Source organism: Ursus maritimus, unplaced genomic scaffold (genome assembly GCF_017311325.1).
Source record: "Ursus maritimus isolate PB19 unplaced genomic scaffold, ASM1731132v1 scaffold_11, whole genome shotgun sequence".
Lineage (NCBI taxonomy): Eukaryota > Metazoa > Chordata > Mammalia > Carnivora > Ursidae > Ursus > Ursus maritimus.
Window position 1 is genome coordinate 69,789,427 of NW_024423453.1, and position 9,027 is coordinate 69,798,453.

The 9,027-nt window shown below is 43.6% G+C and overlaps 1 protein-coding gene across 3 annotated transcripts in view; it reads left to right on the forward strand.

Moving 5' to 3' along the window:
- The window catches only part of ENTPD4 (ectonucleoside triphosphate diphosphohydrolase 4), a 34,733-nt gene that overhangs the window by 1,000 nt on the left and 24,706 nt on the right, over nucleotides 1-9,027 (forward strand). Inside the window, exon 1 of one of the 3 annotated variants that reach the window (XM_040626499.1) lies at nucleotides 1,283-1,418. The exons of the other annotated variants lie outside the window; for them this stretch is intronic. The gene's annotated coding sequence lies outside the window, so the exon portion shown is untranslated. Of the gene's footprint in view, nucleotides 1-1,282; nucleotides 1,419-9,027 lie in introns of those variants that run through there. 3 annotated transcript variants of the gene reach the window in all.

The following is a 9,027-nucleotide window of genomic DNA, read 5'->3' on the forward strand; positions in this document are numbered from 1 at the left end:
TTGTTGCAAGTGGCAAGATTTCATTCGTTCTTTATGGCTGAGAAATATTCCATCATATATATATGTATGTATCATATCTTCTTTATCCATTCACTTGGGCTGTTTCCGTAGTTTGGCTATTGTGAACATTGTTGCTATAAACATTGGGGTGGGTGTATCTGCTTGAATTAATATTTTTTTATTCTTTGGGTAAATACCTAGTTGTGCGATTGCTGGATCAGGCTAGTTCTATTTCTAAGTTTTAACAAACCTCCATACTGTTTTTCAGAGTGGCTGCACCACTTTGCATTGCCACCAATAGCACATGAGGGCTCCCCTTTCCCTACATCCTTGCTAACACCTGTTGTTTCTTGTGTCTTTGATTTTAGTCATTCTGACAGGTGGAGGTTGTATCTCATTGTGGTTTTGATTTGCATTTCCCTGATGATGAGTGATGTTGAGCATCTTTTCATGTGTCTGTTGGCCATCTGGATGTCTTCTTCGGAAAAATGTCTATTCATTTCTTCTGCCCCTTTTTAACTGGAATATTAGTTTTTTGGGTGTTGAGCTTTATAAGTTCTTTATAGAGTTTGGATACTGACCCTTTATCAGATACGCCATTTGCAAATATCTTCTCCCATTCCATAGGTTGCCTTTTAATTTGATTGTTTCCTTCACTGTGAAGAAGGTTTTATCTCGATGAAATCCAAATAGTTCATTTTTGCTTTTGTTTCCCCTGCCTCAGGAGACGTATCTAGTGACAAGTTGCTTTGGCTGATGTCAAAGATGTCACTGCCTGTGTTCTCTTCTTGGATTTTAATGGTTGAATCACTAAATTGTACATCTGAAACTAATATTACACTGTATGTTAATTAGAATTTAAATAAAGACTTAAAAAAAAAAACGGGGATAGCTACTGGTTAAGTTGTAAACATGACAAGAGTTGAGCTAAAATGCCTAGGTTTTCAAGTGTTATTTTCCATAATCCTTGGGGGCACAAAGGAAAGGTAACCGCGGTGTCGTGAGCACAGTGCGGCTCGCTGACTACCAAACCAGCTACGACTGGCGGTAACCAAGCCACACTACCCGTTACTCCTGCGCTACCCCTGTCACTTCTGACACTCACTGAGCCCAGCCGCGCTGGCATGATTACCCACAGCTCTGCACTCCACGTCACTCATCCCGGCTCAGGCCCCGCCCCTGGCTCAGGCCCTCTCCCGAGCCGCGCCCCCGCCCCCCGCCGGCGTGCGCGCTCCCCTGTCCGGGGCGGTGACGCGCACGGGTGGGCGCCGGCGGCGGTGCGGCTCCCGGAAAGGAGCGAAGCCTCCAGGAAGCCGGTTCCGAGCCGCCGCCACCGCGTTGCGGTGGCCGTGATGCCCTCCGCTCACAGCTTTCCGCTGCCGGAAGCCCCGGCCGCCGAATCGAGCGCTGCCGAGCAGGTGAGGCGGCCTTACCGGCGCTGTGAGGGGAGGGCGGGGAAGCGGCCGGCGGACCTTGGACGGTTGAAGTGTGGGGCCCGGCGGGGCGGGAGGGCCGCGGACGAACCCCTCTGTCCGGGAGCTCCTCCCCGCGCCTGCTGGCGTCTTCCTGGCGTCCGCGCCGCCCCTGCCGCCCGCCGCCAATCCGGGCGCCCCGGCGGCCAGCCCCCGTGACCCCCGGAGGCAGGTGCTGTCCCCCAGCCCCTGGCAGGAGAAACTGGCATGGTGCTGTCGCGCTTGCTTGGGTGACCACGCTGGATTTTCCCTCTCTCACGCGCAGTGTGGGCGGATCTGGCCCCCACTGGGGCGGGACCTGGTCAGGGAGAGGGGATGCTGCGCCTCTTGGCTGCAGCCTTGTCCTAGCACTGGTACTTTCAGCCTCGGTTTTGCTTTGCTCTGCTTTTACTAAGTTTTATGCTTTAGACTGCTCCTTGGAAAAATGGAACTAATTGAGCAATAAAGTGATAGCGAGAGCAGTGTTTTTCAAACTTGAGTGATGCGTGGACACCTTTTAAGGACACAGTTCTCATTCTGTAGAGTATGTCCCAGAACTTACAATGTTAGATGAACACTGGTGTAGAGGATTTTCAGAGAACATTTATCACTATTAGGAAAGAAAAGAGATGCTTTACAGTTCTGGAACTTCAATGCTAGAAGATAAACGAGAAATTATTAAAGAATTCAAAATTAGAGACTCAGATCCCTAGTTTGATTTCACATGGCAGCGTTTACCGTGTCTTGCTTTGCCTAATGAATTTTTTTCCAGCCTTGGAGGCTAAAACGAATCATATTCCTTGTGTTATCTTGTATTTGATGTTATCTTTTCTTTGTATTAGGTTTATTCAGTTTGACACATTAGCAGGATTTTAGAATGGGGTACTACTTTGCATAAGTGGTTTAATGATTTCTTTCTCTGTTTACCTTAACATTGATTAATCACTTGTGTCTGTTACATATTGAATCTATGGTTTTCATTCGTCCAGGTCTAATAGGAAGGCCTGATCCCAACTCTTGGTCTATAGTCTAGAAAGAAGAAAAAAAAAAAAGTTGATCTAAGGATTTATATTCTGTACGTTTTTATTCAATATGTTTATTTAAAATAAACTACACTTGGGGCGCCTGCCTGGCTCAGTCAGTAGAGCATGCGACTCTTGATCTCGGGGTCATCAGTTTAAGCCCCATGCTGGGCATGATCCCTACTTAAATAAATTAATTAACTAAAAAAAAAAACCAACTACACTTGAATTAAGAGAAGATTCAAAATGTGGGAAAACATTGGAAAGTAAAACAGGTTAAATCTTACCAAAGAAAAATATTGGACCAGTGCTTTGAAAGAAGTGTAATATTGAGAGTAGGACATACTAGGAGAAGTGATATTAGTAAAGGCCAGAGGCAAGAATTAGAAGAGTGTATGCGGGCAACAAGAAACCCACCTCACTACAGGAGAGCGGTGTTACCTGGGGCTGAGGAGAGAAGCTGATAAAATTAGATGGGACCAGTTGATGGATGTTAAGGTTTCAGATGCCACACAAGGAATTTGGTGTTGACCCATGGACTCCAGAATTTTCTTGAGCTGATCATATTTTGAAGGTAGCATTTTACACAGGTGTTTCTGAAGTGTGGTATTCAGCATAAAGGCAGAAGGTGGGTGATCTGCCTAGAATCTGCCTTGAGGTAGTGATGTCTGCTGTGGGGATTTTAGATGTGTGAACTAACTGATTTAGATGTGTGTTTGAAAAAGACTTGACAGGACCCAATGAATGATATAATATGTAGACACACAGATGAGTAGGATTCAAGGTTAAGAACCAGGTGACCCCAGTCAATAGTGATACCCACTTAGGCCTGGAGAATTTGGAAGGTGGTCTTAGTTTCTGCCAAACGATTGTGACCCCAGATTTGGACTAGACAAGTTGTAGTAACAGGGTGTCAGTAAGCTTACGATGTAGAATTGGAGCTTAAGGAAAGTCAGAGTTGCAGATTTCAGAAATTGCAGAGGTGATGCAGGAAAAGTGTGACCAGAAAAGGGTCATTTAAAATAGGGACCAGAATTTTGCAAATGAGTAGGAAGGGGTTTGATTAGGACTGGTTATTGAAAAATAAAATTTTTAACAATAAATATTGAAGAAACTAGATCATTAATGCAACTATGTGCATTCTTCTTGAAACAAAGGATGAATGAAGTTATTTTGATGTCTTTCCCCACAACCCAGTGAGGCACAGCATCCAGCACTTCACTTTGGCTTCTCACTCTCCCAAGGCAGTTGTTTCTTTTTCTTTTTTTAGTATTTTATTTTATTTGACAGAAAGAGAGTGCAAGCAGGGGGAACGGCAGAGAGAGGGAGAAGCAGGCTCCCTGCCGAGTAGGGTCCTGACGAGGGGCTCAATCCCAGGACGGAGGGATCAGGACCTGAGCCGAAGACAGATGCTTAATGAGCCACTCAGGTGCCCCCTGACCGTTGTTTCTTACAGAGTTCTGCCTAAGTGTTTGTGGGCCCTTTTGATTGTTCAGGGTCCTCCTAATCCTGTGATATTTATATCATTCTTTTCTTCATGTCATCTTACCTTTTCTTACGCAGGTCTAGCTCTTCCAGAGTCTCATTTGTCTATGATTTTGTTTGCTTGTGATTTGAGAATTTGCTAGTGTCTGTCTCATTGCATGCTGCATTTTTCACCAGAAGAGCCATTTCACTTTGCAACTGATTTATACTGTTTTCACTGTTTTCCTTAGGACTACCAGTGAGAAACTGACAGAGACATTGAACCATGACCTTATGGACTTTTTTCCAGTAGAGAATGTTCAGCTAAGGAGGGCCTTCCCACTAGCTGAAATCATGAATCAGTGTATCTCTCTGGTGGTAGGTCTAACACAATTTAGGTCTGTTAAAAACATGGCAGTTTTATGTAACATTAGAGTTTGCCTTCCTAAACTCTGGTGCCAAGATTCTTAGCCACAAATACAATTGGAGTTTACATTTTGAGATCAGATTACCATATTGCTGACTGCTGGGTAATACTCAGTCATACTTTTGTCCTAAATAAAAGTAATTACTTCAGCAGTTTATAAGCTGTCCTATTTTCCTCTCTCTTTAAGCACAAATTTTGTCATTTACAAAAATATCTATTTATCCTTTTTGTCAAAATCCTCGCGTATCTCAAAAAAAAGTTCTAAGACAAACACCAGATTAAATAACATTTACCAAGTTAGCTGTGATCATTCTAAACAGTGCAACTTCCTTGAAGTGTGTTCTCTTTTCCCTTCTCCCATTGAAAGTGTCCCTCTCACCTCCAAGAATCTTTTCCTGTTCCCTAGCCTCCTCTGTGCTCTTCTCCGAACTGTTATAGCAAGAGTCTGGGTAATTTAACATTGCCTTTCGTTATTTTCTTGATCATTTTATGGGTATTAGAATTTTCTCTGTAACCAATCTGCACACTCCTTGAAATCTGGAGCCAGGTTTGTTAATCCTCTGTGCCCTTCGTATCCCCTCCAAGTTCTCATCATTGAATCATTAAAGGTCTTTCTTCCCCGTAGGACCTTGACTTTAAGCTGTTAACTAGAATGTTCATACTTTCATTCTTAGTTCAGTTGTCACGTAATTATTGATTTTTTTAAAATGTTCAGATTCGAATTCCTATGTCATAGTTTTTGAGATAGGCTTTCTTGATATATCCAGAAGAGAATTTGATGCTGGAAACTGGAGATATCAGTTGAAGGTAGCTTGTTAAAAATAGTTGTGTTGTCTCTTCTGCTGAAAAAATTAATATATGCCCTTTAAGAAATAAAGGCAAACCTAGGGAAGAAATCCTAGAATCCGTTGTCTCACTACTTGGCAGTAACCAACCACTGTTAGCATTTTGGTTTTTGCCCTTCCATTCCTCTGCTCTATGCGTGATATGTTTTTTTCACTTAATATATCATGGATATCTGTCCATGTCAATAAATAAAGATTTGCATCATCACTTTTAATAATCATATCTTGTTCTACCACTGCAGAAATGGTCCATTGTAATCTACCCCATCCCCAAATGCACATCAGTAACCATTTTATGCTATTACACCCACTACTATCACAAATTTCTTTACACGTATTTTTTTTTAAATTTTATTTATTTGAGAGAGCCAGAGCAAGAGAGCACACAAGCAGGGGGAAGGGGCAGAGGGAGAGGGAAAAGCAGACTCCCTGCTGAGCAAGGAGCCCATTTCGGGACTTGATTCCAGGACCCTGGCATCATGACCTGAGCCCAAGGCAGACCCTTAACCAACTCAGCCACCCAGGCCTCCTACACATATTTTAGTGAATTTACCCTATTATCCTAAGATTGAATTTTTGTGTGATAGAGCACAGGGTAAGCATGTTTAAAATTTTCATATATGTTACCCATATGCCCATACCCCAGAAGGTTAGTAGCTGTTTAGATTCTCCGTGACAGTACTCCCCTTTGTTGGCAAAGTATTGTCAGACTTTAATATCCACCAATCTGATAGTGGCAAAGTCTTGTTTTTCTTTATGTTTCTCTAAATAAAAATGAAGTTATATCAGCCATTTGTATTTCTAATTTGGTTAATTTCCAATTACCCTTGCTCATTTTTCTATTTCAGTGTTTCTCTTATTTATTGAGAAGAACCTTTTATATGTCAGGGATATTTACCTTTTGTTATGTATGTTTCAAGTAATTTTCCCAAGCCTTGTGTATTTGGGAAGGGATTTTTTTTAAACACTCAGAAGTCTTAAACTCATATGGTCTGTTTTCTTGCACTTATGGATTAAGACATGATGTCAATTGTAGAAAAGTCTTACTCATTCTGAGTTGGGTACATTTTCATCTTACATTTTGTGCATATTTTTAACATTTGAATTTTTGAACCATTGGAATTGTCATAAAAGTTGTGATGTAGTAATCTCACCATATTTGAATGCTAAAAGATAGCTACTTTATAAAAACATATTAAAATTCATTTAAACATCTCAGTAATTGACATTTTTCTTCTTTTTTGTGTAAACTTTTAAATCACAAATATTGTTTGTCCCAAGTTTGTCCCAAAACTTTGTATCATGGCATGATACGAATATCATATTGAAACCTGAACGAATTAAAGTAATCTCCCCTTTTGTCAAGTAGGCATTATTAATACTTTTTACTCTAATATCTGTTTGCGTGTGTGTGTGTGTGTGTGTGTGTGTATGTGTTTTATCCCCTCTACTGCATTATAAATTATTTCAGGGCTGGGTCCATACTTGATTCATCTTTACTTCTCCCATTCTCAGCCATCCATGAAGCAGACAATGCTTCTGTGACAGGCTCTGGTCATTGGGGAAACAGAGGAGGCTGCCCCTGCCAATGAGAGTCTTCCCATGTCATGAGAAAGTCAACCACAAGTATAATACAATAGCCCACTGATGTGATGAGCAAATGCCCTGGGGATGTGAGGACTAGGGATGCTTTCACAGAGGAATCAGGCCTGACTTGTGTCACAGGGAATACATAGGAGCACCAACAGATGGACCCGAAAGAGAGAGGCATTCTGAAAAGGCGGAGGAATGTGGGGCATTTCAGTGACTTGCTGCTTGTGTTTAGTACGGCTAAAGCAGAGGGTACATATCTGTCTAGTCTGTTGGGATAGGACTAGAAAGACAGGGATGAGATAATGCAGCAGCTCCATGCGCCTGTTGAGCACTTGAAACGTGGCTAGTGCAACTGAGGAACTGCATTTTTCATTTTAATTACTTTAAATAGCCACACATGGCAATGGCTACCCTGTTGAACAGCACAAGACTAGGCCATGAGAGCCCTCCTTTACCATTCTAAGGAGTTAGGACTTCTTCCTGAGTGGGAGAGAAAAGCAGGGAGGTGGGGAAAAAATGGGGTGCCTGGGTGGCTCACTGGGTTAAGCATCTGACTTTTGATTTCGGCTCAAGTCATGATCTCGGTTGTGGGATTGAGCCCCGCGTCAGACTCGATGCTCAGTGCAGAGTCTGCTTGTCTTTCTCCCTCTGCCCCTCCCCCTGTTCATGCTCTCTCTCTCTTTCAAATAAATAAATAAAATCTTAAAAAAAAAAAGAAAGAAAAGTTGGTTGGTGGGGAGGTGTCAGGATAACCAGTTGTTTTGCACAGATCACTCTAGTGTGTAAGTTCATAACCTTTTTGGGTCCCAGTTGACTTTTTGCCAGGCACTTTCTTAGGGTTTTTCGGTACTGGGAACACAGCCGTCAACCAAGTTGACAGAAATCTGGCCCCTTGTGGAGCTTGATACACGAGCAAGAGAAATGCAAACACACACACAGCATGTTAGAGCACAAGGATAAGAGTGTGGGTTCTCATGCTGGAATCTCAGCTTTTTTGTATACGATCATCTTCTGTTAGCTGTGTGACCTTAGGCAAGTTACTTAGCCTTTCCGCCTCTCCTGTAAAATGTTACACAAATAGTGCCTACCTTGTGGGTTATAAAGAGGAATAAATTAATATTTGTAAGTCAGCACCTGGCACATAATAAGCTCTATATAACTATTTCATAAATAAGTAAAAGCTAAGGGAAAAAATAAAAGAGATGGGTGGAGAGGACAGCTTGATAGATTGGGTGGCCAGGGAAGGCCTCCCTGGGAAGGTGACACTGAGTGAAGACCTGGGAGGAGTGAGAAGGTGAGTTGCCCAGATGATTTCTAAGCAGAGGGAGCAGCACGTCCAGAGGCCCGGACACCAGACAGCACCCGGCATGTTTGAAGACAGCCGGGATGCCAGTATGGCTGGTATGGAGTGAAAAGGGAGAGCAGACGATGAAATCAGAGCAGTGACAGGTGGCGACGTCCCATGGACACGGATGTCAGAGTAAAGCCTTCGGCACTTACTCTGAGTGTGATGGGAGGCACTGGAGGATATCAAGTATGAGAGTAACAGGATCACAGGCCTGAGCAGGGACGGGGTGAATGTCAACTTCAGCTGAAGAATCTGTGCCTAAACGTCTTGGATGAAGTATTGGAGAGCCACTGGGTTGACACTGCAGGTAGGAGGCTAACTCGTTAGGCTGCTGTTCTGATAGACTGGGCAAGAGATGAGAAAATGAACAGATTTTAGATAAAGTGAGGTTAAAAAAATGGAGGGAGGAATCTAAGAAACTGGCTGTGCTTCAAGGTGAAGGAGAACAGGGGGTCAGGCCTGACTCCCTCGTTTCTGGTTTGAGCAGCTTGGAGGAATTGAGACTGAGGCTGCAGGGTGTGGCAGGTTAAGGGAGAAGGGAAGGAGGAATGCAGTACAAGCGTGGCGTTTCGAACTGTTTTTCATGGGCCCGTGCAGTGTTGGAAGCTGGAGGTATCCGTAGGTGCTTGAAGATCTCTGCATGTGTTGCTCGAAGAGAAGCTGGGGATGGAGAAAGAAGTGTTTGAGCGATCTACTGACTGACGCTGTCAATGAGGTTGAGCAGGAGCAGAGATCAGAGCTGGGGGACGGAGCCAAGCCAGGCAGAAGCCCAGCACATGGCGGAGCAGCCAGGCCTTTAGGAAGGAGACCTGGGGGCGTCCTGAGAAGGAGCTGCTCAAGAGCTAGGAAGCCGGGGGCGGGGGGGGGGGGGGGGGGG